This window comes from Adiantum capillus-veneris, chromosome 21 (genome assembly GCF_014529385.1).
Source record: "Adiantum capillus-veneris isolate H3 chromosome 21, ASM1452938v2, whole genome shotgun sequence".
In the NCBI taxonomy this organism is placed as follows: Eukaryota; Viridiplantae; Streptophyta; class Polypodiopsida; order Polypodiales; family Pteridaceae; genus Adiantum; species Adiantum capillus-veneris.
In genome coordinates, this window is record NC_140951.1 from 84,043,057 (window position 1) to 84,070,613 (window position 27,557).

The window sequence follows — 27,557 nt, forward strand, 5'->3', positions numbered from 1 at the left end:
ACATCCAATACCTCGATACCCAACGAGAAATGTACCAGGACCTATGGGGATAGAAAGACCGCAACCAGTATTGGGACAACAACCACCTTTACTAGGAGCAAGACCAGTGGGCATTAGATATGCACCAACCTTAGAGAATCAGGAAGAACAAGCCTTAGTGCCTGTTCAAGCCTATTATGAAGAATCTGGTGCACACATGTCTCCAACTGTGTATTACCCACCAGAAGAACCCAAACAACCAGAACCATGGGGCATGATTGGGAATGTTGGAACACCAACAGTTACAAGTGCTTCTGATGAAGAGAGATACAATTTGGACGCAAGAACATTGATGTTCATAGCTCATGGAGGGTTAACAGGACAAAGACCATCCTATCCACAAAGGACGAATCAAGTGGGACCAAGACCAGCACTAGGACCCTGTTACAACTGTGGAGGTGACCATCTGATGAATGTTTGTCCACATACGGAAATCATTAGAATTAACGCTTATTGCACTGAGTGTGGGGTTACTCACTTCATTAAGGATTGTTCAAAGAATCCAAACAAAGTGCAAAAGACGACATTGAATATGCTAGAAACTATTCCTACCAGCAGTGGGTCCGAAAATGAAACTCTGATACCAACGCAAGTTGTTACTAGAGCTCAAGCTAAGAAAACCACTAGAGAACCTGAGAATGGAAAGTTAGCGACTGAAGTGGTTAGTCAAGGACCGCGGAGTCAAAGAAACACATGGAAAGCTAGAAAAGCACGCATGAAGTTGAGAAAAGAACGTGAAGACGCTATTCTAGCTGAGGAACTAAAGCGAACTAAAGATAGATTAGAAAAACTTGAGAGTCAAAACGGGAAACGAGAGATGAGCCCGAAAAGAACGAAACAAAAGAGTATCAAAGAAACAACGAGCTTAAGCTCAGGGGGATCAGTGCTAGTCGACAAAGTACACGAACCATTGGACGCACTGATGAGAGCTTACGAAGCTAGGTTAAAGAACAACCAAACACAAGAACAGAGGTGGATGACATACCCAAACGCGGAATTGGAAAAGCAGAGACTTGAAATGTGCCAGAGAATGATCGAGACTGCACAAGCCTTATTAGAACCACCAAGAGAAACAATGAATTGTGGAATGGAAAACCCAATTCAGCAAGAGACTATCATTTCACGGGTAGCTGAAAAGACTCCCAGTGCACAAAAGCCTGAAAATACACACAAGGATGACCGCATAGTATTGAACACAATCGATCAGGAGATAGAGAGTTTTCATCCAGTCATACAGAGGATTTACGGAAGAGATGAGGATTACAATGAATTTTGGAAACAAGTGAGAGAGGCAAACTTTGCAAACGAGCTAAGTTGCCAAGCTAATCAGACAAATTGGGAAAAGGACATCAGGATCCTCCCATAGTGGAATTTGAGGCAGGATCTCAAGTGGACTTGGATCTGCAATCTTACTGGGGAGATGGGGGCTCTGTTAGAACAATGGAGAGAAAACCTCATTCACTGAAACCTTACCTTCATACTTAGGAGAGTATGAAGCAAAATCCGAGATTAGAGCACTTTCCTCACGAAGAATCTCATCAGAAAAAGTCATGGACTCACAAGGATTGATAGAGATCTTGTCAACACCAGTGACATGCACTATCACTCTAGCTGAGCTTTTGAGGCTAAGACCACATATGTGGACCACTGTAGAAAAATGCTTGGAGAAATTTGGGATAAAAGACCCAACATCGAGACTGCAAGAGGGTATACAAGAGCTAAGCAAACCACAAAAGAACGCTAAGCCTGTACCCTTAAACAAGGTCGGAGAGTATTGCGAAGGTGAAGAGGGGAATACAACCTTACCAGTTGAATTCCAAGGAGTGAACACGATGGCAATACTAGACAGCGGAGCTGGGGTAGCCATTGCTACAAAAGAAATCTGGAAAAAATGGGGGAAACCAGCAATAAGGAAGACTAGGTTGAAACTCCAATTAGTAGATGGACACATGGAGAAACCTATGGGGTTATTAGAGAAAGTCGTAGTAACTTCTTGCGGCATTGAATACGAACATACTTTTGCTATTGTCGATTTTGGCAAGGAGAATAACTATGATATCATACTGGGAAGACCATTCATGAGATAGTTGAAAATGGTCCAGGATTGGGGCTACGATCACATATACTTGAGAAATATGGAAACCACTACACGTGTGAACCTGAGAGACCATAGCTACAAAGATGTGAACCGAACACCGGTAGAGGAGTTTGATTCAGCTACTTTGGCGGGATCCGAATTTCCAGATTGGTTAGGCAAGCCCAAGGAGTTATGGATGTGTGGAGCCTCGAAATGTGGAAGTCTGAGGCGAGAAGAATATGTTTTAGAAAGGGCTATCGAAGACGAAACTTATATAGGAGAACCCTTTCCAGAGGACACGCTTGAACCATTAGAATGGACACACATTCTAGAAACCCTAGATGTTTGTGCAATTCCGGATGGTCCCACAACGAAATTTTGCGACAAGGACGGGTACGACGTGGTTCCGTACTTCATGCTGAGAACTATACTCAAAAAAGAAACTAAAAAGAACGATACACTGGAAAAGAAAGATGAAGAAGAGGTGTTTCACGACATTCCCGATCATCGAGAGTGGGAAAATGAAGCAGACAACAAGTCAACGGACAATTCAAGCGGAAACGAAGAAACTATAACGGATGTCCGATTTTATGATTTTCCAAACCAAACTAAACAACGCCAGAAACGCTATAGAGCAAAGAGAAAAACAAAGGGGGTTAGAACCAATCTGATGCCTAGAATGAGAGGAAAAAATCAATTCCTAATGCTAGTAAAGGCGGAAGATTGTGTTAAGGACAAGATTTCTGGAAGAATGAGAGGCAATGAGCAAAAGAGCTTACGAAAAGACAAAAGAAGCTCAAGAAATCAAGTTCAAAGGAATGAAACGAAAACTGAAACAGAAAAATCAGAAAAGAACAAGCGCAACAGAGAACACATGGAGTCCAAGTTAGAACGTAGAAACAAGTACAGAGAGCTCAAGAAAACTCTGAAAGAAGTTTGGACGACAGAAATTGAGAGTGGAGAGGACGAAAACGACAAAATCAAGGAAAACATGGATGTTCCCTCTCACTACAGGAAATTCACAATAGAGGATAGGAAGGTGGTATTAACCCAACCTATTCGAGAGAGAGGGGAGAACGAATCTTATGACGGATCGGAGGATGCAAAAAAAGTTGATTTAGCAGCTCCAGGTGAGACACCTAGACCGGTGTACATAGGCCTAGATTTGTCTCCAGGCGAGGAAGAGAGACTTTTGAGTCTTCTCAGAGATTACAGGGATGTGTTTGCATGGTCTTATAAGGACTTAAAGGGAGTTGACCCATCAATATGCCAACACACAATCCCACTAAAACAAGACGCAAAGCCTAGCAGACAGAGACCATACACATATAATGATACGTTTGCTAAGCGAATCAAAGAAGAGATAGATAAGCTAATGGAAGTTGAATTCATATACGAAATTGAACACACCGATTTGGTATCTCCGATTGTGGTGGTACCCAAGAAGAACGGAAAACTCCGAGTGTGTGTCAACTTAAAGAAAGTGAATGCTGCAACAATCAGGGACAATTATCCCCTGCCAATAACTGATCATGTTCTAGAGCGTGTATCAGGGAAAACAGCATACTCCTTTCTTGATGGTTTTTCAGGATATAACCAGCTAGCCATAGCACCGGAAGATCAACATAAAACAGCTTTTGCAATGGAGTGGGGAATTTATGCTTACCGGGTTATGCCTTTTGGTCTAACCAATGCTCCCGCAACCTTCCAGAGGCTGATGACGCATGCTTTCAAAGAATACTTAAGGTTGTTTCTAGAAATATACATGGATGACTTATGTGTACATTCTCTTCTGAGAGATGAGCATCTAGAACACCTAAGAAAAGTATTTGAGAAATGTAGGACATATCGCATTTGTCTCAATCCTGAGAAATGTGTGTTTATGGTCTGACAGGGCAGAATTCTGGGACATATTGTCTCACAAAACGGAATATCCACAGATTTAGAGAAGATAAAAGTTATAGTGGATATGCCTAGACCAACCAATGCGAAACAAGTACAGAGCTTTATGGGACATTGCGGATATTATAGACGATTCATTTACATGTACGCTATAATAGGCCATCCACTTTACAGGCTAATAGTGAACTTTGAATGGACAGAGGAGTGTGAGGAATCATTCAAGAAATTGAAAGAGGCACTCATTATTGCTCCAGTCTTGAAATCACCAGATTGGGAGAAGATATTCCATGTGCATATAGATGCTTCGGCATATGCAATAGGATGCATTCTGGCTCAGCCAGAAGAAGGAAACATGGATTTCATATCTGTTACGCCAGTCGACAGCTCAACAATGCAGAGAAGAATTACACCACAACAGAGCGAGAGGGATTAGGAATGATATATGCTGTGAAGAAATATCGGCATTATCTTCTAGCCAACAAGTTTGTGTTTTTTCCGGATCACCAAGCCTTGCTCTACCTAGTGAATAAACCATGCAATACCAGGAGAATAGTGAGATGGTTCATTATCTTACTGGAATTCGACTTCACGGTAGTAGTAAAGAAAGGAAAAACACATCTTAGAGCTGATCATCTTTCGCGATTGACGGATGGAGAAGACCCTATAGGAGTAGATGACGACATGCCAGACGCATACTTGTTCAACATAGAAATGATACCGAAGTGGTCTCAAAATGTCGTTAGCCTATTAACCTATGGAGGAGAGTTTGATAGAAGAGAATACAACCAGAAACATATTGCTATCCAGCAATCCAAGAATCTTCAATTGGTTGTAGGAAGGTTGTATCAATTGGAAAATGATCATGTTTTACGACTATGCATCAATCCTGAGGAATATAATATATATCTGCGCGAAGCACATGTTCAGGAATGTGCATTTCATTGTTCAAGAAGGAACACATATAGGAATTTGTTACAATTGGGAGTCTATTGGCCAGGAATGAAAGAAAGCGTACATGAATATGTCACTCTATGTATTGTATGTTCATCAAAACCGCCAGCAGAGTATTCGACATTATATCAGATAATGATCGCTCCGGAATGGAGTCAGTATATTGTTGAATATCTCACAAATAGAACTTTCCCAGAAGGAACGTCAAAAGCTCGTCAGAAATCTGTAGAGACAGAAGCTAGAGATTACGCTTTAATAGGAGATCAACTCTATAAGAGAGGTAAAGACAACCAGCTTAGGATTTGCCCATCAGAGTCTGAGTATGTGATAATCCTGGAGCAAGCTCATGGAGGAGTAGGTGGATGCCATTTCTCAGGTGATAAGACAACAAAACTTGTCTTAGCCGCAGGAATATGGTGGCCAACATTACATATGGACGCTGAGGAATACGTTAAACGGTGTGATGACTGTCAGCGGACCAAAGTACCACTTAAAAGAGATGATATGCTGCTTAGACCAATGATGGGGGCAAGAGCTTTTGCAAAATGGGGGATTGATTATGCCGGACCCATTTCACCTCCTGCATATAAGACTCATGCACAATACATCGTTGTGGCTACAGACTATCTAACAAAGTGGGTCGAAGCAAAGGCAACTCAAAAAGCAGATGCCAGGACCACGACACAATTTCTATATGAATACGTCTTTGTACGATATGGATTGCCAATAGAAATTGTGAGTGATCGAGGCACACATTTTATAAATGAAGTGATAGAGATCCTTCTAGATGAATTCATGGTAATCCATAGGAAATCAGCCCCGTATCATCCACAAGCAAACGGACAAGCTGAAGCAACAAACAAAACCATATGCACGGTCCTTACGAAGATTGTATCTGAGTCGAGAACTGACTGGGACCAGAAGTTGCATTCAACATTATGGGCATATAGGGTAGCATATAAAACATCAATAGGAACGACCCCATATAACATGGTTTTTGGGCTAAATGCTATCTTACCAATAGAATTCTTGATTTCAACCTTAAGGGTGGCTAAGGATCTAGAGTGGACAGGGCACGAGCTTTCTGATAGAATAGATAACTTGGAAAAGCTAGACAAGCTTCGCCTAAAAGCAGTAGCTTCTATCTATGCTCAAAAAAGACGAAAAAAGGAATTTTTTGATAAGCATGTGCGGACTAAAGAGTTTAAGGTTGGGGACTATGTCCTAGTTTACACTCTGAAACAGCATGCTAAGAAGCTTAAAAAGCGAGGGATGGGACCTCTGGTGATTAAAGATCTATCACCAAGTGGAGCCGTCAAGCTTGCTACATTAGACGAAGAAGAAATGCCCAATTGGATTAGTGGATGCAGAGTGAAAAAGTATCTTTTGCCGCTAACCCAAGACATGCTTCTCAAAATACATCAAGAAAAGCTGCGTGTCCAGAAAAAGAAAAAGATTGTGGAGGAAGCGCAAGCCGAGGCGAATGAAAGAATGGAGAAAAGAAGACTACTGCGTCAGAAACAGCGCAATGAAGGAGCAATACTAATAAACGCAGTCAGTATAACAGAAATGGATAATGACAAAGAAGAACCCATCATTGAATGCAAAGTAGGAACCAACCAAATCAAAGCCAGAGCACTATTGGATTCAGGAGCTCAAACTAACCTACTTTCACTCAGTTTGTATAGACAATTGACAAATGACACTAAATTACAAACTGCCAAGAAAGAGTTAAAGAGTTACTCTGAGAATTCAATCAAAACTATCGGATGCACAGTTTTACATATACAGATTAACCAGTATGTGTATCCTCATATGTTTTACGTGGTTGAAGACCAAGCTACACAACATCCATTATTGCTAGGACAACCATGGCAGAAGGAATACAATGCAATGATTGACTGGAGTTCTAAATCAATGCTTATCAAATACGAAGGTGAAAGTCAATCAGTTAAGTTCACCAAAGGAGCAGAGCCAACTCCAAAGGAAGAATCCAAGAACAAAGGTAAACAACAACCAGAGAAAAAGAAGAAGCAATGGCAACCAAAAGTTTCTATACAACCGGATTACTCTTCGACGAGGAATTCTCAACATTGGATAAGGAAGACAAGCAATAATATAACAGCTCAACCTTGGGAAAAAACGGAGTCAAAGTTGGTATGGAGACCAAAAAATGTTGTGCCAAAGAACACAAAGGTGGAAAACAAAGTCTTCAATACCAGACAACAAAGTGATTCCAGACAATCAAGGACAGTGAAACAGATCTGGATTCCAAAGAAGTTCATGAGGGCACAAAGCTATAGCAAGAAAATTTGGATCCCAAGAATTTGTAAACAGGAACTCCCTTCAGTACAATCCACGGAAACTCCTAGGTATTTCAAGGCGAGGAAATCAACACAAAGAACAAAGCAGGTTTGGGTCGCAAAGAGTTTGTGGCAAGCACAAGCGAAGCCGAAGCAGATTTGGATTGTGAAAAAGAACAACAAGGTAAAGAAGAATCCATCTACTGATTCTACTACCGAAGTGCCAAAACCAACCCAAAACCCGACCACCAATCTTTCAATCAAACAAAGAGCAGCTTTATTGGAAAGACTGTTGTATCATCGCTCTACAATTGCATTGGGAACTTATGACCAAAACAACTACAATGCTTCGACCACAGACACTTCATAGTCGTCCGGGAGGACTCAGACTAGGAGGGGGGGAGGTATACAGGTATATAGGAGCTACAAAGCAGCTACAAGCGACAAAAAACAAAGAAAAACAAAAATTATATTACAAGGGCAGTGTCTTACATGATTTTGCAATTTTTATGTTTGATTGCGGATATTGATAATATTTATGCCCTTATATACCGTGTTTCGCAACAAGAAGAGATCAAGTGATGAATTTGGGTCTCTAGACGTGTAAATATCACTAAATAAAAGTGTTTTTGGAGCTAAAAAGTGGAAAAAAGTGGTAATCCAAGTCCAAAAATCACAAATAAGTGTATATTCATATACACAGGGTTACCAGCTATTTACTGTGTATGTTTGGAATTTTTTGGCTTTAATTTGCTATTTTCCTTTATTTTTTATGATTTTCTTAATAAAAGTAAAAGAAAAATAAGAAAAAAGCAGTTGAAATGAGATCGGAAAAAAGAAAAGAATAGACGGTGATGGTCCTAATGAAAAGGGCAACCCATGGTAAAAATTGGGTACAATTCTGAAAAAGTTGCGGAAAGTCCGAAACGGCAGAATTTTGGCAAGTGGACGGAATTCTAAGAAAACAGGTCAAACAGAGTCCGATTTGGGAAATTTCAGATCCTAAAGCGCATCTCACAACGAGATAGGAGCACATGACAAATTTGGTGGCAAGTGAACCGGGAAGTCCGAAGTCAAGTATTTTTCACATCACTTTCAAGCTCATTCACACTATTCCCTTCTTGGAGAAGAGCAGAGAGCCACAGGAGCACAGATCTTCTACGACCTTCTACGACTTCCACGAGAGCTCAAAGGACACCAGACATGAGAGGATCCATGGATTCCACCAAGTCATCGGCAACGAAGAGAAAAAGACCGACAATCAAAGATGCTATTGCAGAAGCGGAAACATTTGACATTCCAGCAGAAACCCTCAAGCCAACCAAAACTTGGGTGGAGGAAGCAGTATTGGAGAAAGAGGGAATAAAGATCTACCAGGGGACTTTCAGAGATCCTCAAGGGCAAGCGGTGTATGTACCGATGATCCCACAGGAATTGGTAGATTATAGCAGGTCAGAAGACATCAGCAGATACCTGGAAAGGGCAGACTTGCACAGTTTCTTCACCTCGAGACCATCAGGTGTGGATACAAGAAGAGTGTAGGAGTTGGCAACATCCATTCAGAAGGATGGAAAAGCCACATTGACAGCCATGGATGGAGAGAAGGTAGAATTACAGATCACTCCACAGCTAATTGCAGACGCATTGAAGCTGCACAACAAAGGGAGCTCGGTCAGGGAAAGAAGGGAGGCCATAGAGGTCTATGGGCCCAAGAAACAAAATGCGACCTATGGAGATATGAAGGACCCAAGAGCGGAAACCCTTTGCCGACTGTACAACCAATTTCTTCATGTTTGCAGTAAAAGACCGCAAAAGTATACGACACCACCCCATGCCATTGCGACCACCATCACATGGGCATTAAAGAGCAATATGCCAAAAGAGGTGAATTACGCTCAACACATCCACGAGCAAGTAATTGCCATGCACAACGAGAAGCCAAAATACATAGGAGGAGCGGAAATTCTGACAAGAATAGCTTATGAAGCTATTGGAGCTAGAGATCAGTGGCCAAAGGCTCCCTCCCAGAATGAGTGGCTTAGAGAAGCCGACGAGGAGGAAGAACAGCCCGAAGTATCCAAGAGGGCATCCACAAGAGCACGCCAGAAACTAGAAGTAGTTTCAGAACCTGAAGAGGATGTGGACGAGCCACTTAAGAAGAATGTAAAGAAGAAGGTTTCTCCCAAGCAAACCAAAAGTCAGAAAGCGGCAAGAATGGAAAGATTAGTGGAGCAGTTTAGAGCGGAAAGAGCTCTAAAGGGTGACTTTGAAGAAAAGTGGGTGCCAGACCCCACTAAAGTCGGAACTAGCTCGGCCAGGCCACATATTGATCAATACGATCAATATATTAAAGCTTATGAGGAGTCAGAGGCTATTTTGGAGCAGCAACCTGTCGAGCCATACACTGAAGAGGAGGTACAACAATTAAAAGCTGAGCTAAAAAAGGACGACAAGGGGAAAAGGAAAGTAGATGGGTCTACTAAGCCTCAAGAGAAAGATGGGCAAGCCGACAAAGGGAAAGCCAAGGAAGCTGAGGACAAACATCCCTCTATGACTGATGTACCAAGCCCGAAGAAGACGAAAAAAATTGTGGAAGAGACCACAGTAGAGGTGGACACAGATGTTTTGGAAAAGCCAGAAGCCGAGACCAAAGAAAAGAAGATAGATCCAGTTCAACAAAAGAGAAATGATTATGAGGATCTGGTAGAGATAGGATACACCGAAGAAGATGCCCTTGAGGCAGTTTATGGGATCACCCTACAAAAACAAGATGAACGGAGAGGGACGGAGAAAAAGACAAAGAGTAAAAAAGAAAGTGAAGAGAAACTGGACGAACCGAAAATACTAGAAGAGCCAAAGCCAGTGGAGGTGGTGGTGGAAAGAGCTTTAGAGTTGACAGATGATGATGAAAAAGACATGCACATGGTGCATGAACTGCTCAGCAAGATAAAAAAAAGGTCCAAGGCAAAGGAAGTAGAGATTGAGACAGCCAAACAAAGGGAAGCGGAGTTGCAGAGAAATTTAGAGAATGCTATGACTGAATCTGAAAGTCATAAAGCATCACTCTATGACGTGGAAAACGAGAGAGACGGCTTGATACTCCAACTAGCCGAGGCTTCAAGAGAAGTGCACAGGAAGCAAGGGAGCGGATAGAGGATGAGTTGGAGGCGGCTAAGGATGAGCTCATTGAGCTAAGGGAAAGAGTCGAGCTCCAAGAAAGAACAATCACTAGACTCAAGTCTACCCCTAGAGCTAGCAGAGCAGGAACCGAACAAGAGGGAGCTATCGTACCAGTTTTGGAAGACCAAGTCCGAAGCTTACAAAGAGAGCTAAGATTAGAGAAAGTGCAAAGGTTGCACATTGCGGAGGGATCATTGGCCGCAGAGGAGAGGCTCACATTAGAAAATCAAACACTACGGACAGAGAATGAGGCCCTCCGCAAACAGCTCCAAGATCTACAAGAGCAACAAAGAAGAGAGATAGAGACACCACAAGAAGAATCAGGTGGAGCAGCCATAGAGCTACCAGAAACTGGAGAGGCAACCACAATTGAAGATCCAGCCCTAGCTCAAGAGGTGGCCTCGACTTCAAGAATCTCTGAAGAAGAAGAACAAAGGCTCCATGACCAAATAGAAAAGTCAGCAGAGGAGAGTGCCAAGGCGGAAATGGAATGGGAGAGGAGACTCCTAATCTCCATTAGACTTCAGGGACTAGACACAAAAGTCCTCCATGAACAGTGGATGCAACACAGCCTGCCTTTCCCTGATGAAATTTGAAGTGCTAAAGACGAAAAAGAGACTAGAAAGAGAGCAGTATGTCGCTCTTTACGAAGGCGACATCACAAAGGAGGAACAATCAAAGAAGATAGTAGATTCACAACCTAGATGGAGGAAAGGTTGGCTGAACAAATACCCAGCCTATCTCATCTACTTGGTGGAGGCACCAAAGGAGATCCGGGAGGATGCAACCTTCTGCCCGGTACCAAAAGTCAGAAACTGGAAAGAGCATGGCAAGATTGCAGAAAAGAAGCCAAATTGGCTTAATTATCCCAGGATGCCAGGACCAAAGGCAGGAGAGAGAATAGGTAAAGCCTACACGGTGAAAACCCTAACGGGCACCATCAAGCTCTTTAATGGCTCTCCTGACCTTTCATGTCAGATGCTCAAGAAAATCTGCAGGACTCTCTTAGCTTGCATTGAAGTGTTCGCGCCAGATAAAGCCACGACCTCAAGTCTACTATCGATGGCCGACATGGTGTCTGATATGATGTACGATCTTTCATTGCAGCCTTCTCCAAAAGTGTTACACCTCCTATACCAAAGGATTATGTTTTTGCCTAGCTTCCACATGCAAACATTCGAAGAAGCTTTCTACACCGGCTTTTTCACCTACGAAGCAAAATATTCGGCCCAACCTTGACCATCGGCAACCTACGATATGAATCACATTTGCAGATGCTCAAGACGACAGGACTTTATTGACCAAGCATAAAAGTCATGTCACGGACGACATGAACGTGGGGGGGGGGGGAGTGTTGAGCCAGCAGAGGATCACACCCACATTTTTGCTCACACTCATCATTTTGTAACCATTGATTGTAATAAATGTCTTTCCGACATTAATTTTGATTTGAGCCATTCATTAAGTAACGGGACTCAATTGAGTTTCCAGCTTGTAATCCCGAAGTAATTTCACTTGCTGATGTAATTAGTTAGAGATGTTCTCACCTCCAAGGTTGAGGTATATAAGCCAAAGTTTTTTTAACCTAGGGATTCAGATTATTAATCAAAGTGAGTTTTTGAGCGCCATGACTGTGTCTGAGAGAGAGAGAGAGAGAGAGAGAGAGAGAGAGAGAGAGAGAGAGAGAGAGAGAGAGAGAGAGAGAGAGAGTCTTATCTACTTGCTACGCGAGCTACGGAGCCGCCATTGGAGAAGCGACACCGCCATTGTGTTAGCAACGGCGAGAGCTACGCACAGATACCAAGAGTGCGCGCTATCGGCTTCTATGTGTGGTAAGTTCCTACGAGCTTCGGTGTGAGTTTTCTTCCAACTCGTGTGTCGGAATTGAGCATGCAGCATATCTATAGAACCACAACGAGTAGAGCTACACATTAGTACCATCGGGGTCAAGTTTCGGTCACCTGTATATTTCGACCTATCTTCATACGCGTTTACCGCACGGAGTGGTTATAGGTTGATTTTGCAGTTCAAGTCTTTAGGGTATTGTTCTTACCTAGTGTATAGACTCCCCCTTGAGTTTGAGATCGATTCAATGATTCTAGATCCTGTTTCGTATAGCATTCGTTTGTAGTACGGATTTCAGTCACTTGCGTATTTTAGAACTTAGATTTGATTTCCTTAGTAGTGATTGTCATTAGAAGGTCGAGTAGGTGATTTGACACCCACCTAGTTGTTTCCATGCGCCTGCGGGTCAAGCTCCGTCCTCGTCTGACAAATTCTGTTGTTGGTTGAGTTCTCGCTATTTAGCTTCCGCTAGCGGCGTAACCGCCTTAACAAAGACAAAAATTTTGTTCATTTTTAACATTTTGTACATTTGCTTACTCTTGGGAAGCATTGTAAGCATTGACAAGGTTTAGGTTATCCTTTAATTGTATGCCTTGCATCCATCTAGCATCTTCAAAAGGATAATTCTTAAACTTAATAAGATATCGTCGGATAGTCTTACCGCCTCTTAGTACCTTGTCTTCATGTCAGAGAATGGACTCGGGCTGCAGCACCTCTTCTTGGTCCTCGATCTCCGGTGGGTCTTCAATAGTTGGTTCTTGAGGTGGCTCTCCTTTGTAAGGCTTTAATAGGCTCACATGAAAAGCATTGTGTATGAGCCAATGATTGGGCAACTTGAGTTGATAGGCCATCTCATTGATTGGCCTAAGAATCTGAAAGGGACCATAGTACCTTTTTGCTAGTTTAGCATAGTACTTTTGGTGACCCGTAGGATTCTTGCCCGTTGTGTGCCTTAATCGAGCCTTGGGAAACTTTAACAAGACCCAATTGTTTTCTTTAAAGGCTTGGGCTCTTTTGTGCTTGTCAGCAGCAGCCTTTTGCCTTTGCTGTGAGATAGAGATAGCATCCTTAATCTTTTGGAAAGATTCTTGTAGGTCTCGGCTATACTCATCTGCAGCGAAGATCTTCCCATGTACCTTAAGTAGCAAGGGACTTTTTGATTTTCCCTCAATTACCTCGAAAGGTGCTTTCCCTGTGGAAGTATGTACAGTGTTATTGTAAGCATACTCCACTAAGGGTAAGTACTTCTCCCATTGGGATCTTTGATCTACTTCCGTTACATAGGCTTTTAGTAGATCGAGAATGGTTAGGTTAGCTATTTCACTTTGGCCATCATTTTCTGGATGATAGGCCGAAGAGAAGTTTAGCCTTGTTCCTAAATTCTCAAAGAGACCCTTCCAGAAATTACTGGTCATTCTAGGATCTCTATCCGACACTATGGACATGGGCAAGCCATGGTACTTGAAAATTTGTGAAATAAAGAGGGTTGCCATTTGATGGGCTTTGATAGTCTTTTTGACAGGTATAAAATGAGCTTGTTTACTAAACCTGTCTACTATCGTCCATATTCCCGTATTCCCATGGATAGACTTAGGCAATCCAAAGATAAAATCCATGGATATTCTCTCCCATGGTGAATTAGGGATTGACAAGGGTTTAAGCAATCCAAGTTGCTTCCCTCTATCAAATTTTGTCTTTTGGCATACCACACATTTGGAAACATACTCTTGTATGCTCACTTTCATGGTAGGCCAATAGAAATATGTTTCAATTCCCTTTAAGGTAGACTGAATCCCTCTATGCCCCGCATAAGGTGGAGCATGAGATTCATATATTACTTTCTCACGTAGTGAGTTAGTAACGCATAGTCTATTGCCATAGAGAAGATAACCATCTTGTAAAGTAAATGGTTCTTCTTTCTTCCCTAATGCAAGGGCTGAAATCACATCTCTAAAATCGGGATCAATAGCATACTCATCTATCATTGAAGATAGATCATTGTGAGTTGCTATGGAAACCGCATTCACTCTCGGCCGTCTTGAGAGTGCATCAGCTGCTTGATTATGCTTGCCAGCAATGTGAGCAATATGAAAATGAAATTGCGAAAGGAAATTTGCCCACCTCATTTGTTTGTCGGAGAGCTTGGTCTGTGTCATGAAGTACTTAAGACTTTGGTGATCTGTTCGCAGAATGAAAGGAGTCCCCAATAAATAGTGCTTCCATGAGTCTAAGGCATGTAGAACTGCAAGGAGTTCTTTTTCGTATATGACTAAAGCTTGCTCAACAGGGTCGAGCCTTCGACTCTCATAGCCTATGGCGTGCCCTTCTTGGAGCAAAACAGCTCCAAGGCAATCACCACAAGCATCGCATTGGACCTCAAATGGTTTTGAGAGATCCGTTAGTGTAAGCACAGGTTGAGAGATAAGCTTTTCTTTAAGCTTTTCGAAAGCATTGTTCTCCTTAGCAGACCATGTATACCTAACGCTTTTCTTTGTTAGGTCATGTAATGGTCCCACAATTTGTGAGAACTTTTCTATAAAGCGTCTATAGTATGCACACATACCTATGAAGCTTCTTAGTTCATGCAGATTCCTTGGTTTAGGCCATCCTTTTATTACCTCTAACTTGGATGGATACATTTGGATGCCATCTTGAGAGATAATGTGACCTAAATACTGAATCTCTTGCAAGAAAAATTCACTTTTCTTTCGATTAACATAAAGTTTATTCTCTCTTAAAACTTGAAATATTACCTGGAGGTGTTCCTTGTGTTCCTCCAATGAATTAGAGTAGATGATAATATCATCAAAGAATACTCCAGTGAAGGTTCGATGAGGCCTGAACAGCTTCTCCATCAAGCGGTTGAATGTGGCTGGTGCATTGGTCAAGCCAAAAGGCATGACAATGTATTCGTAAAGACCAAATGTAGTACGAAATGCGGTCTTTACAATGTCTTGATCAACTATCCTTATTTGATGATCCTTGTATAAGCTTATCAAATAGGTCTTCTACCCGCGGAACGGGAAACCTATTCTTGATAGTGATCCTATTTAGTGCTCTATAGTCGACACACATACAATATGTGTCGTCTTTCTTTTGCACTAATAGCACAGGTGAGCAAAATGGAGATGAGCTTGGCCTAACCATACCCTTCTCAACTAACTCATGCACTGCCGCATAATCTCCTCTTGTTGAGCTTGAGAAACTCTATAAGGAGGTTTATTAGGCGATGAACTTCCTGGAAGAAGTTCAATTGCATGGTCATCATTACCTCGTTTAGGAGGTAGCTCACAAGGGATGTCGTCAATAAAAACATCTTGAAACCCCTTGAGAAAATTGGATAGCTCTAATTCCTTTTGGTTGCTTTTATTTTCTTTTGCTAAAGCATTAGGTTCATTTTGAGAGTCTTTGATAAAAATCATGTACACGGAAATAGAGCTCTTTATTGACTTGTTGAAAGTTGGTGTATGTACAATGGGGGTGATGTTGCCCATTTCCTTAGCATCTATATACATGTCTTTTTCCCTGAACTTAAAGGAGATTCTCCTTTCAGGAAATTTAACATCGGCAGCCAGGCGGTCAAACCATGGTGCCCCTAGGATTACATCCTCATGCTTGAGAGGAGAGATAAAGAAGTCCTCTTTGTCCACATAGCCTTGGACATGAAGCCTTAATTTCCCAATTAAGGGAGTGACTGAAGCTTCTTGCCCCTTGAAGGCACTGTCTGCGGGTAGGACATCTCCCATCTCGTAGGATTGTATTCCTAGCTTGGTGGCCAACTCTATAGATATAAAATTGTGAGTAGAACTAGGGTCAAAGAGAATAAAAGCATCATGTTCTCTTACCTTTCCCCAAGCATGGCATAGAGGAGATCCTTTGTGGTGAGTTTGGTGAGTCTCCTCCTCTTGGATTTCAACCAAGGAAGCTCTAGGAGGATCTTGGCGGTTGTTCTTTTGGGGACAAGCGCGGTACGCATGCCCTTGTTCTCCGCACTTGAAACACCGGTTATCCTTATGATAAGGCTCAAGCTCTTCAGGAGAGAGTTTATTCTTACCTTTGTAAACTCCCTTTTCTTTAGCTTTGTTGGAGTTGCCCTTAGGAGACTTTTGGACATTGTCCTTCCCCTTGGGCTCATTGGATCCCTTATTTTCCGGGGGCTTATTATTTCTTTTTGCCCCCATTTGGAAATTGATTCGAGAGGCAACCATAGTGTGGTGTATTACCGTCGATATGGTACGTGGTCTTTGGGAGTTGACATACTCCGCCATTTCTTCGGTTAAGCCCGCACAAAATTGTTTCTTTTGCTCTCCAAAATCCAACTTTTTGAAGACAGTGGCTTTGAGTTGTAGGTCCCAAAACTTGTCTACATATTTGTGGATAGATTCATTGGGAGAGAGATTTAAGCTTCGCCATTCGGTGAGTACTTTGTCTTTGGCACCTGTGGCCAAAAACTGCTTCATAATGGAAGATCTTAAAGCTTTCCATGTTCGTGGAGCTTCACCGTTCGCTCGTAGGCTAGACCACCATTGTCTGGAAGACTTTTGAAAGTGCATAGCTACATGGCATAGCTTAGAGGACTCTGTGAAGCCCTCATCTCCAAACGCCGCATCGAATTTTTGGATAAAGGCCAAGACTTTGTCCGTAGCACCAAAGGTACCACCATAGGTAAGGAAAGAGATGCTCTTCCCTCTCTCCTTGATTTTCTTCAACTTGGACGACCTCTTCCATGCGGCATAGGATTTCCTATGACCTCTTCTTTTTGATGGTTCAAAGGTTGCACCATCACTTTCTTCAGAAGGTGAAAAATTTGAAGAAGGTGGAGAAGAGGGTGACCTCTTTCTCGCCTTTTTCTTGTCTTGATCTTTGTCGTCTTCACCATAGCTTTCATAAGAGGAAGAGGATGAAGAAGATGGAGAAGAGGGTGTCCTCTTTCTCGCCTTTTTCTTCTCTTGATTTTTATCATCCCTCTTTGAATTATGGCGTGGAGAAGAGTGTGATGGTCTTCTCCGCTTTGGTGGTGATGGAGAGCGTTTAGCCCGCTGTCTTCGTGGAGCCATCTTCGCCGAGGTGGCGGGAGACTCGCTTCTTTCTCGTTCCTTCGGTGGAGGCTCTTGAGTTCTCCTTTGGGAAGGAGATGCATCATCAAGAAGTAAATTCTTAAGCCCTTCATATGGATTCTCTTCTTCTTCCCGAATCGGAGAGAGACCTCTTTTGGTAGTCTCACAAGGAGGCTTCCTAGGTGTTCTCTTTTGGTAGGTGAGCACGGAGCTGCCGTTGCACTTCAATTTGGAGAGATGGATTGCCCATGGCTTGTTGAAGCCTAGAAACAAGATAGTTAACAAGCATTGAAGCATCATTAGTAGCTTGCTCATGAGCAAAATCAAAGTTATCAACATTAATTTCACTCTCTTTACTATTGTCAGCCATTCTAACAACTTTTAGGTGTAAACTTTTTAGGTATACTTTGGCACTTCAAGCCCTAGTTGCTACTCCTCTTTACCCCTTTAGAAAAAGCACACAAGCTACTGTACCCGCGGCTCGAATACCATTAATTGCAAGGAATAGAAGAGAGGGTCTTTCGACACCAAAAAAACATCGGCTCCTGTCAAGCTTCTAATAGCTCAATAGTGGTTAAGCCATAGGCAAGCCCCGTAGGACTCCACTATTAAGACCATAGCTCTCGACGGTGATGCCCCGTTAACTGCATGAAGGCAGGCGCACTGCAAGGCTGAAAAATCCCTATTCTACTTACTCACAGGCAATTAATAATACCAACCATTTGTAGCTAGCTTGAGGACCTCCCTTCTTGAGCAAGAAAAGAGAAACCTTGAGCTCTGATACCAATGTAACATTTAATGGCCTAATAACTTATGTGTAGCGGAAATTAGCATGAACATAGTGGGCATTTCATTAGAGTAGATTCCTAATGAGAATTACAAGAGTGCTTGGGTGGAGAGAGCAACAAAAAGCATAACACCTAGCTAGATAGCATCGACAATACTTTCAAAAGAGAGAGCAATTAAGCTATTGACAACAGTTGAGGACCGGATTTTCATGGAGCCGGTCCCCCCTCCAAAAGGCTTTGTTTTATGGTTTCTCCCATCAAGAGAGACATTGTACAATACAATTCTTTGTGTTCCTTCAAGACTAGCTAGTGCAATGAAGATGGAAACTTCATGCACTAAGCAAAACACTTAACAAACACAACTTGAATTATCCCCGTTCTCAGACCCAAGACCTCACACACCTTCGAAGATGGTGAGAGCTAGCAGGGTATGAGAGTAGATTGAGAGGAAGAAGGAGTATCTTACGAGAAAGATGTACATCTCCTCACATAATCACTCATATGTAGCATAGATTAGCTTAGTAATTATCTTGGTAGAGGAGATGAGCATGCATTGAAGCTTGGCTCTTGGTTGGATTTGCATCCACATGCCAAGAGAGTGTTGATGTAGGCTTCTATCTCACAAGCTTGGAGTAGGTGATGAGTTCTCCATTAAAGCTTGGGAAGAGATAGTCTTCTCTTTCTTCACACATGAGCTTGTGTGAGTGTGTGTGTGTGATAATGCCTTGCAAAAATCATCCCCCTCTCTCTCTCTCTTGGGCGAGCCCTCTTGCTAAATGCTCTTCCTGAAGCCTCATTGGCCCTCCCCAAGTCAAGCCAATTACAGTTAAGCAGCATAAGTGATAGCCTTCTGACATGTGTCCCCCTTTCCCCTTTTGTGAGAGCTTTAGGTAATTAAATAATTAAACTAAACTCTCATTGGACCCCTTTGCCTCTTGGCCAATAGGAATCAGGCAAGCCATGGGGCTCCTAAATGCTCATTGGACCCCTTGGGAGATTGCCCAATAGTCTTCTAGGAGACTTAATTCTCATTGGTTTCTTTTATTACATGTTTTTAAATTAATTAAACTAGATTTACTCTAGCTTAATTTTCATTGGTCCACTTCAAGGGTCATCCAATAGAAATTGGGCACACCTTGTGGGCATCTGGCCTAGGGAGCTGACATGTGTCCCTCATTCCCTTTGTGTAAAGGGAGCCTGTGTGTGTGTGTGTGTGTGTGTGTGTGTGTGTGGCTTTCTCTTTCATCACTTACCTTTAGGGCTCGCCCCCTCCCATGTAGGGATGTGCAAAGACTTTTAGGGCACACACAAAGCATCCAATTTTCCCTAGGGTTGACCTTTGGACACAACCTTTGAATTTTGGAACCTTAGCATTTTGGAAGTCTTAATGGGCTGAACCTTAGGGTCTTTTTAGCCCATTGTTGCACATGGCTCTTTTGCAGATGGCCCCCCCTTTGGATCCCTATTTTCCCTCCTTTGGATCCCTACTATGGCCGGTTTGCTAGCTTAACCAATATTCTAGCTTTTTCTCCCCTGGACTTCCCCACATTAAATGATGAATTTAATATGAGAAAATCATTTAGGAGAATTAGATATTGATTATTATGACAGTAGGTCTGTCAGTGGTGGCATGCCAACCTTTCTCTTGCTCGAAACTAGTGGTTTGGTTACGGTTTTGGCTTGGTTCTGTTCGACTGTTTCGGCTTCATATTGAGGCTCTCTCTAGGATAGTTTCCTACGAGGTTAAAATTCTCTTCTTCTTCTTCTTCTTCTTGGCATGTGGATTGTCTATGGCAGCAACGCCGGCATGGTGGCACCTTGAGAGGCATCTTCTGGTGATGGGGACGATGGGCCTTGCCCTTTCGACAAGCTCTATGGTATGTTTTCTTCTAAGATTTGTGGGGGTCTTCCTTGGTTGGGGCTGGCCTCCCCTATTTTGGTTAGTATTCCATTTTGATCTGGGTCTTAGTGATCTCATCTTGTCTCTCATGGTAAAAGAAACTTATTATAACAAGATCTTAGATCAATTTTTTATTATAATAAAAAATCCCAAATCTTGAAAACACTCACAACGAGGAAAATTTTGGTCTTTCAAAGCCTCTTTCATTGACATGTTGAGGTTATGAGAAAAATCTTAAGGTCTATAACGTATCTATAGGCCAACACCCATCAACTAAGCATTTTTTCAAGGTTTCAAACTCAAACTTGTAATTTAAGATCATTTAAGAAAATTTATAATGTGCAATTTCTTAAAAAACAACCATTGCTATGAAAAACCGATGAAAAGTGTACATATAGATTCCTCAATTGTGTTATATGAGAAATTTTCATAAAATAAATAAAAAATTCAAAAGGGGACTTTAGTTTAAGGCTAGTCTTTGATAAATAAAAAATAAGAATTTGAACATGCACAGTTTTTGACATAAATCACCAAATGTGGCTTGCATAACCATCAAATAGTATCACCTTATGTAATGAGGTGATAGATCTAGTATATATGCCACATAACACAATGTAAATTTAGATGAATTAAATGTTTTATGTGGTCATCAATTGAATTCACAAATGTTGCATATTTGATCGACACAAATTTCTATATTTAATTCTAGTCATAAATACATTTTTTTCACATGAGAGTTGCAAAATTGTCAAGCACATATATAAATAGTTACCATGGATTATTGCATACATCCTGCTCATTTTTTTTTCTTGAACTAGGATACACGTTTTAGTGGAAAATCAACTGGTGTTTTGTGTAGGTGTTTTTCTTAAGTATAGTTACTATTTTGTGTACAAGAGTGGGGGATTATAGTTTTTATGAGTACTTTGGCTAACATTTTATAAGTTTGTAAAAGCATTTCTTGAAAACTTTTCTAGATTTCATGTACCATTTTACTTAAACTTGTGAAAAAGATACCAAACTAATGATAAGCCCTGATGTAGCTTGGTGGTTGGTTGAGCATTTGATTGATGTGACCTACGTCATGGGTTTGAATATAGCCAAGTGACTAGGATGGCACTCATGTACATGCTTTGTATCATGCGAGCGGGAATTCTCGTGCTACTACCAAAAAAGCTAGAAGATATGCATAAGGCCCCATCTATGACAATAAAAAAAAGATGGTGGTGAAGAAGCGAGGAATTGTAGGATAGGTGAGTAGGGTGAAGGTCCAAGTGTGGCGGCTCTCACAACCTGCATTGAGAGGGGTGCTGAGGTGGGTGTCGGTTGGGCTGGGCAATTACCGTGTTTTGGCAAAGAGTGTGTATGCAAGTGTGGTGAGTGGTTGATGAGCTTGACTGCTTTTTCTCTCTTGCTTTTCTTGTGTCATGGCCAATTTTGATTATCCTCGAACCTCCTCATGAGCCCCACTAGTGCAAGCCTCTGTCTATTGCTGCAAATGTTATTGAAATTATTTGTTAGCCTTGTCCTTTTGATTCCTATACTTCAAACTTTTGGCAGCTATCAATTATTATCGCTTCTCAAGAAGAAATTATTTTGTGTTCTATAGATATCCTAAGGCTACAAGAATGGTTAATGGTGAAGCTTGATTCGTGCTTGATGGAGGTTGACTTGCTTCAAGAGCATGAGCACTAGACAAGGATTTCACTAACGCAATCACGATCGTGTGATTATGTTAATAACACAAGTAATTACACATAAAAAAGACGTGATCATGTTAATTGTTAACGTGATCTTGATGATGACCTGCAAAACCAATATAGTCGATCAGCCCGTCGGGTTTGTCAATATTCCTTGCGGGCCCATCAATGTTTTCTATTTTCCCAACAGGCCCATCGATAGTTATCGAAAACTTGAGAAAATGAAAAAGCATGGAGAGCATAGTCAGATATAGTAAAAGCTCTTCTTTCTTTGGCACTTTGACTAGGTAAATCCCTAGGGAGTGTATCCGAGCCATGGGTACAATCATCTCCTTGTGAATTGACCTAAGATTACAGAGTCACTGGTCCTTTTTTTGGGCCCGAGCGTGATTCTTAATACGGTAACTACTTCTAAAAAATATTTGAATCCTTTACCAAACATAAAGGTATGAAGCCCAAACAATTGAAAATTTGGAGAGTCGTGCTCATTGCGACGAAGCCATTGGTCCATAAAAGGACTGAAGATGGTTTTAGAAGATGAGCATATGTAAATGACGAGTCAATAGTCAAGGGTTGGATGCCCTATACTAGTGTATTGCGTATATAAAGATCCTTGACGTCTTGCATTTTACACTATCATATATTTGAGTGTGTATTCATAATGCCGTGTAGAGAGTGCATTGCGATGTATATGTTTGCTCACAAAATATGTGGTCAATATGTGGATTGACTAGAGTGCATTGCAAATCTCATAATGTGTAGTTTGATTACTGTCTTAGTGATTGGTTTTCTAATATATGTATAAAAAAAGAAAAATGTTTTTAAAAATGAACATCTAGTTCTTATGTTTGCAGTATTAAATGGAAAGCATTGGTAAAAAATGTCGGCACAAGTGGTACAAAAAAGACAAAGAATAAAAAAGCCCGTGACAAAGAGTGGGATTATGCTCACAACATATGCAATCAATATATGGAGTTTTTAAAAATGAACATTTAGTTCTTATGTCTGCAGTATTAAATTGAAAGCATTGGAAAAAAATGTCGGCACAAGTGGTATGAAAAAGGCAAAGAATAAAAAAGCCCCTGGCAAAGAGTGGGATTATGCTCACAACATATGTAGTCGATAAAAGGAGTGACAATGTAAATTTTGCTTCACTCAAAATCAGGCAGTGTACCACATATTAGGGACCATTTTTTGGGTAGCGTTACAAAGAATTGTAAAAAATGTGAACATCCTCAGGCCTCTAAAATTGCAAAGTGTTTGAGAGAAGAGATCGCCAAAAAGGGTGGCCAGAGACAATGGATACATAGCCTGTTATAGATGCATGTCAAGAGTAGACAGAGCCAAATATTAACTCTCCTACTCTTGTGGTGACACCAACTAACCCCGTAGAACAGCCTGTGCAGGGAGAGGAAATGCCAAGAAATGTTCCTTTTAAGCGTCACAATGAAGGTGGACTTGGGCAAATGTAAGTGTATCTCAATGCACTATAGACAAATAGAAGAGAATCTGACAATAGATGTGGAAGTTCAATTACAAGAAGACCCACAATAATCAGACTTAGAACAAGATAACAACTTCACACATTCAATATAGCTTGAGAGTGGAATGCAGATTGTGTCATAAACTAGTATTCAAGAGTCTGTATACAACGTGTTTTGATCATATACAATGCTTCATAGTAGCGATTACACAAAAACCTAACAATCTCAATTGTTGTGCTCAAATGCTGCATCTTCGTTACCAAATAGATTTCTAATTATGCTCGGGATGTCTTAGTGGGTTGGCTTGAATATTCATTTTCCATGCCAAACATATAATATATTCCTTGTGGAGTATCTTGTGCTACTATTTTGCATTAAATGAATTAAACAATAATGGCTACATGCCAATGTATAGAATCCACTCCATCCGTCAAAATTCTTGTAGCATACTCGACATTGGGAAGATGAAGATGTATTTGATTGTGATGTGGGAACTAATTCTGGATGCAAGACGAGGTGACTTATGTATGTCCCTTTTACAGGAGGATTCACTCGTTGTTTCAAATTTTGAACATATTGGCTTAAGCTATGAATACTTTTTCCCATTCAAGCCTGGGATGCTGCTTGGGGTGTTTGGATTGCTACGGATAGCCATATTTTTACATATCTCTCTGCCAGAGCTGTGTTGTTAAAATATCTTTTTCCATTTGAATTGTATGTCGAAAACTATCAATGCCAGCTTCTCCCATGTGAATGTGAGACAACTCTCCGTGCTATCATGGGTGTCTGTAGTTGTCTCGTTCAAGGAAAAGTCTAATGGTCATTTCTGCACAAACTGTATATACAACATTTTTGCAAATTACAATGCACAATCTACATTATGTAATGGATGGCCAAAAACTTCAAAGTTGATCCTCTTAGCATTATCTTTGATTTCTTGGTGAAGGGACTTCGATACTTTCCACATCCTTTCTTTATTTTCGTGTCCTCACATGGCCATATTGTTTTAATCATATCCTTTGTCACTTCTTTGTTGATGTATTTCCATTGCAAATGGTTTGGATTTGCCCATTTTGATAGTCGACGAGCAGTGCGCGTTGCTTGTTTTGAGTGAGCAGCTGCAACACCATGAATAAGAGCGTGTAAGAGTGTTGTCATCTGCTCAATCACTGCTTTGATCCATGTAGTCTTTATCTCTGGTAAGTGCTAATTTGCTAGTGGCAAAGTCCTCCAGCCATATTGCAGCATGTGCATGCATCATCTAAATGCTCCTTGGGGCAAATGGCAGTGACACATCATGTCTCCCAAGGTAACCCCATTGTAGTATGGGAAGATTGTGACCCAGGGTGCCTCGGTGGTGGTAAAGACAATGCATCTGACAATGGAGGGGTGAAGTGTTTGCATTCCTTGCTCTGTATGGAAGATGTAACATTTCATGGTCTAGTAACTTGTGTGTAGTGGAAAATAACATAGACATAGTGAGCATTTTATTAAGAATAGATTCCTAATGAGCATAGCAAGAGTGCTTGCTTGGAGAGAGAAACATAAGAATAACACCTAGTTAGATATGCATGAATAATAATTCAAAAAGAGAAAGAAATTAAGCTATTGACAATAGCTGAGGACCAGATCTACATGGAGCCGGTCCCCCCTCCAAAAGACTTTATATTATAGGTTTCCCCCATAAAGGGAGACATTTTACAATACGATACATTGTGTTCCTTCAATAACTTGTTGATGAAATGAATATGGAAGCTTCAAGCACTAACCTCACACTTGAAAACAAAATATCAATTCCCTCACGGTCTCAGACCCAAGACCTCACACACCTTTGAAGATGGTGAGAGATAGCGGGGTATGAGAGTAGATCGAGAGGAAGGAGTATTCTTACGAGAAAGAAGTATGTCTCCTCACATAATCACTCTTAATAGCTTAGCATAGCTCAATAAATAGCATGGTAGAGGAGATGAGCATGCATTGGATCTTGGATCTTCTTTGGATTTGCATCACAAAGACAAGATTTGTTGGTGAGGCCTCCCTTCTCACAAGCTTAGAGTAGATGATGAGCTTTCCATTAAAGCTTGAGAAGGAGATAGTCTTCTTTACTTCACACATGAGCTTGTGTGTGATAATGCCTTGCAAAATCAGTCCCCTCTCTCTCTTGGTCGGCCCCTCTTACTATTTGCTCATGCTAGCATCCTATTGGCCCCTGCAAAGCTTAGCCAATGACAATTAAGAAGCATAAAGTGATAGCCTTGTGACATGTGTCCCCCTTTCTTGTTTTGTGAGGGCTTTAGGTATTTAAATAATGCAATTAAACTCTCATTGGACCTCTTAGTCTTCTGGCCAATAGGAATCAGGCAAGCCATTGGGCTGCTGAATGCTCATTGGACCCTTGGGAGACTTTCCAATAGTCCTCTAGAGAGATTAGTTTCTATTGGTTCTTTTATCAAGTGTTTTTAAATGAATTAAACTAAATTTACTCTAGCCTAATTCTCATTGGTCCACCTCTATGGCCATCCAATAGGATTTGAATGCACCTTGGGGGCAACTGGACTAGGAATGACATGTGTCCACTATGCCCTTTGTGTAAAGGGAGCTTGGAAGAGTGTGTGTGTGTGTGTGTTTCTCTCTCATCCCCTACAAATATGGGTTGCCCTCTCCTGGATAGGGATGTGGGAAGACTTTTGAGTCTTCCCACAAGCATCCAATTTTCCCTAAGGTTTGACCATTGAAGATTTCATTTAATTTTGGAACCTTAGCATTTTGGAAGTCTTAATGGGCTAAACCTTAGGGTCTTTGAAGCCCATTGATGTACATTTCTCCTTTGCAGATGGCCCCCCTTTGGATCCTTATTTTCCCTCCTTTGGATCCCTACTATGATCGGTCTGCCAGCCTAACCAATATACTAGATTTTTCTCCCACGGTACTTCCCCATATTAAATGATCCTTTTAACATGAGAAAATCATTTAGGAGAATTAGATATTAGTTATTATGATAGAAGCTATCAAATTTTTCCTCGCTTCCTCCCTTGTAGCACTTTCCTACATATGAAATGTGCTCTGGAAAGAAAGAAATGCTTTTAATGATGTATAATGTGCATACACCAAAAGAGCCTGCTCCAATCCTTGCACCTCCAACAGGGATTTGTGGGGAATGCCAATCAGATGAACGCACTTGGAATTCAATGCTGCCTGCATGATTGTGTCGGTGCTGCTAGCATCTGATCGACCATCTACGGCCGCTTGCACATCTTGGGCCATATTTAATCGCTTGGGTAAGGAGGCTTGCTCTTGATCTTTCAGCCGCTTCATCTTTACCTTCTGCTCCGCCCATATATTGTTTGTTCCACAACCCTATTTTTTCCATATTGCAAGGTGCAAAGAGATCTTCTTTTAAGTCTCTGCAACACACTTTCATATTGCCTAGGACTATCCTTATGTTGTGGCGTGGGTCAAACTCTTTGATCCCTGTAGTAATCAGCAACTCATACTGGCCTTCGCTTCGTAACTTGCGCTCTGTGTTCTCCTAAACAGCACTAGTGAGATCTTTGATGAAGATATCACTTTCATTAATATGCTGTATGTGACTATCTGCACATGAAGATATTGCCAAAATACATTCTTTTTGAATGACACGCATAATAATTTTATTTTTCTCTGGTGTCATTTTTGCAATGGGCAATAAAAAACAACATATCAAATACATTTTAATGGGTGCACCAACACTCTCACACTAGTTCAGACATACCATAACTTTGACTTGAAGACTTTAGAAATATGTGCACGGCTATATTGATATAGGTTGAAAACCATTTTCACTTTGACACGCTATGTTTAATCATGTAAAATGCATTAAAAACAAGTAACTCTTAAGAAAACATCCATATCAAACAATACAGGTTAAACACCCAAAACATTTCAGAATATTGTGATAAACCATAAGACATAAATTCATATTCTGCATGTGCACTCTCACACTAGTTCAGACAAACCATACCTATGACTTAAAAACTTCAAAAAATTGTGCAAGATTATACTCATTTATGTTGATAACCATTTTCACTTAAAATGCTATTTTTAATCGTGAAAAATACAATAGAAACAAGTAACTCCTAAGAAAACCATCTAGATCCAACAAAATAGGTTAAAAACCCAAAACATCTCAAAATTTTGTGATACGTTATCACGTCAAAAAAGTTGATATAGTAAAAGATATGTGCATCGTGATGTACATATTGCCAATCTCATTTTTGCTCATTTTAAAACACTAAAAGTATACAATTTTGTGAAAAAACATAGTAAATTTGGTGTGATTTTAACAAACCACT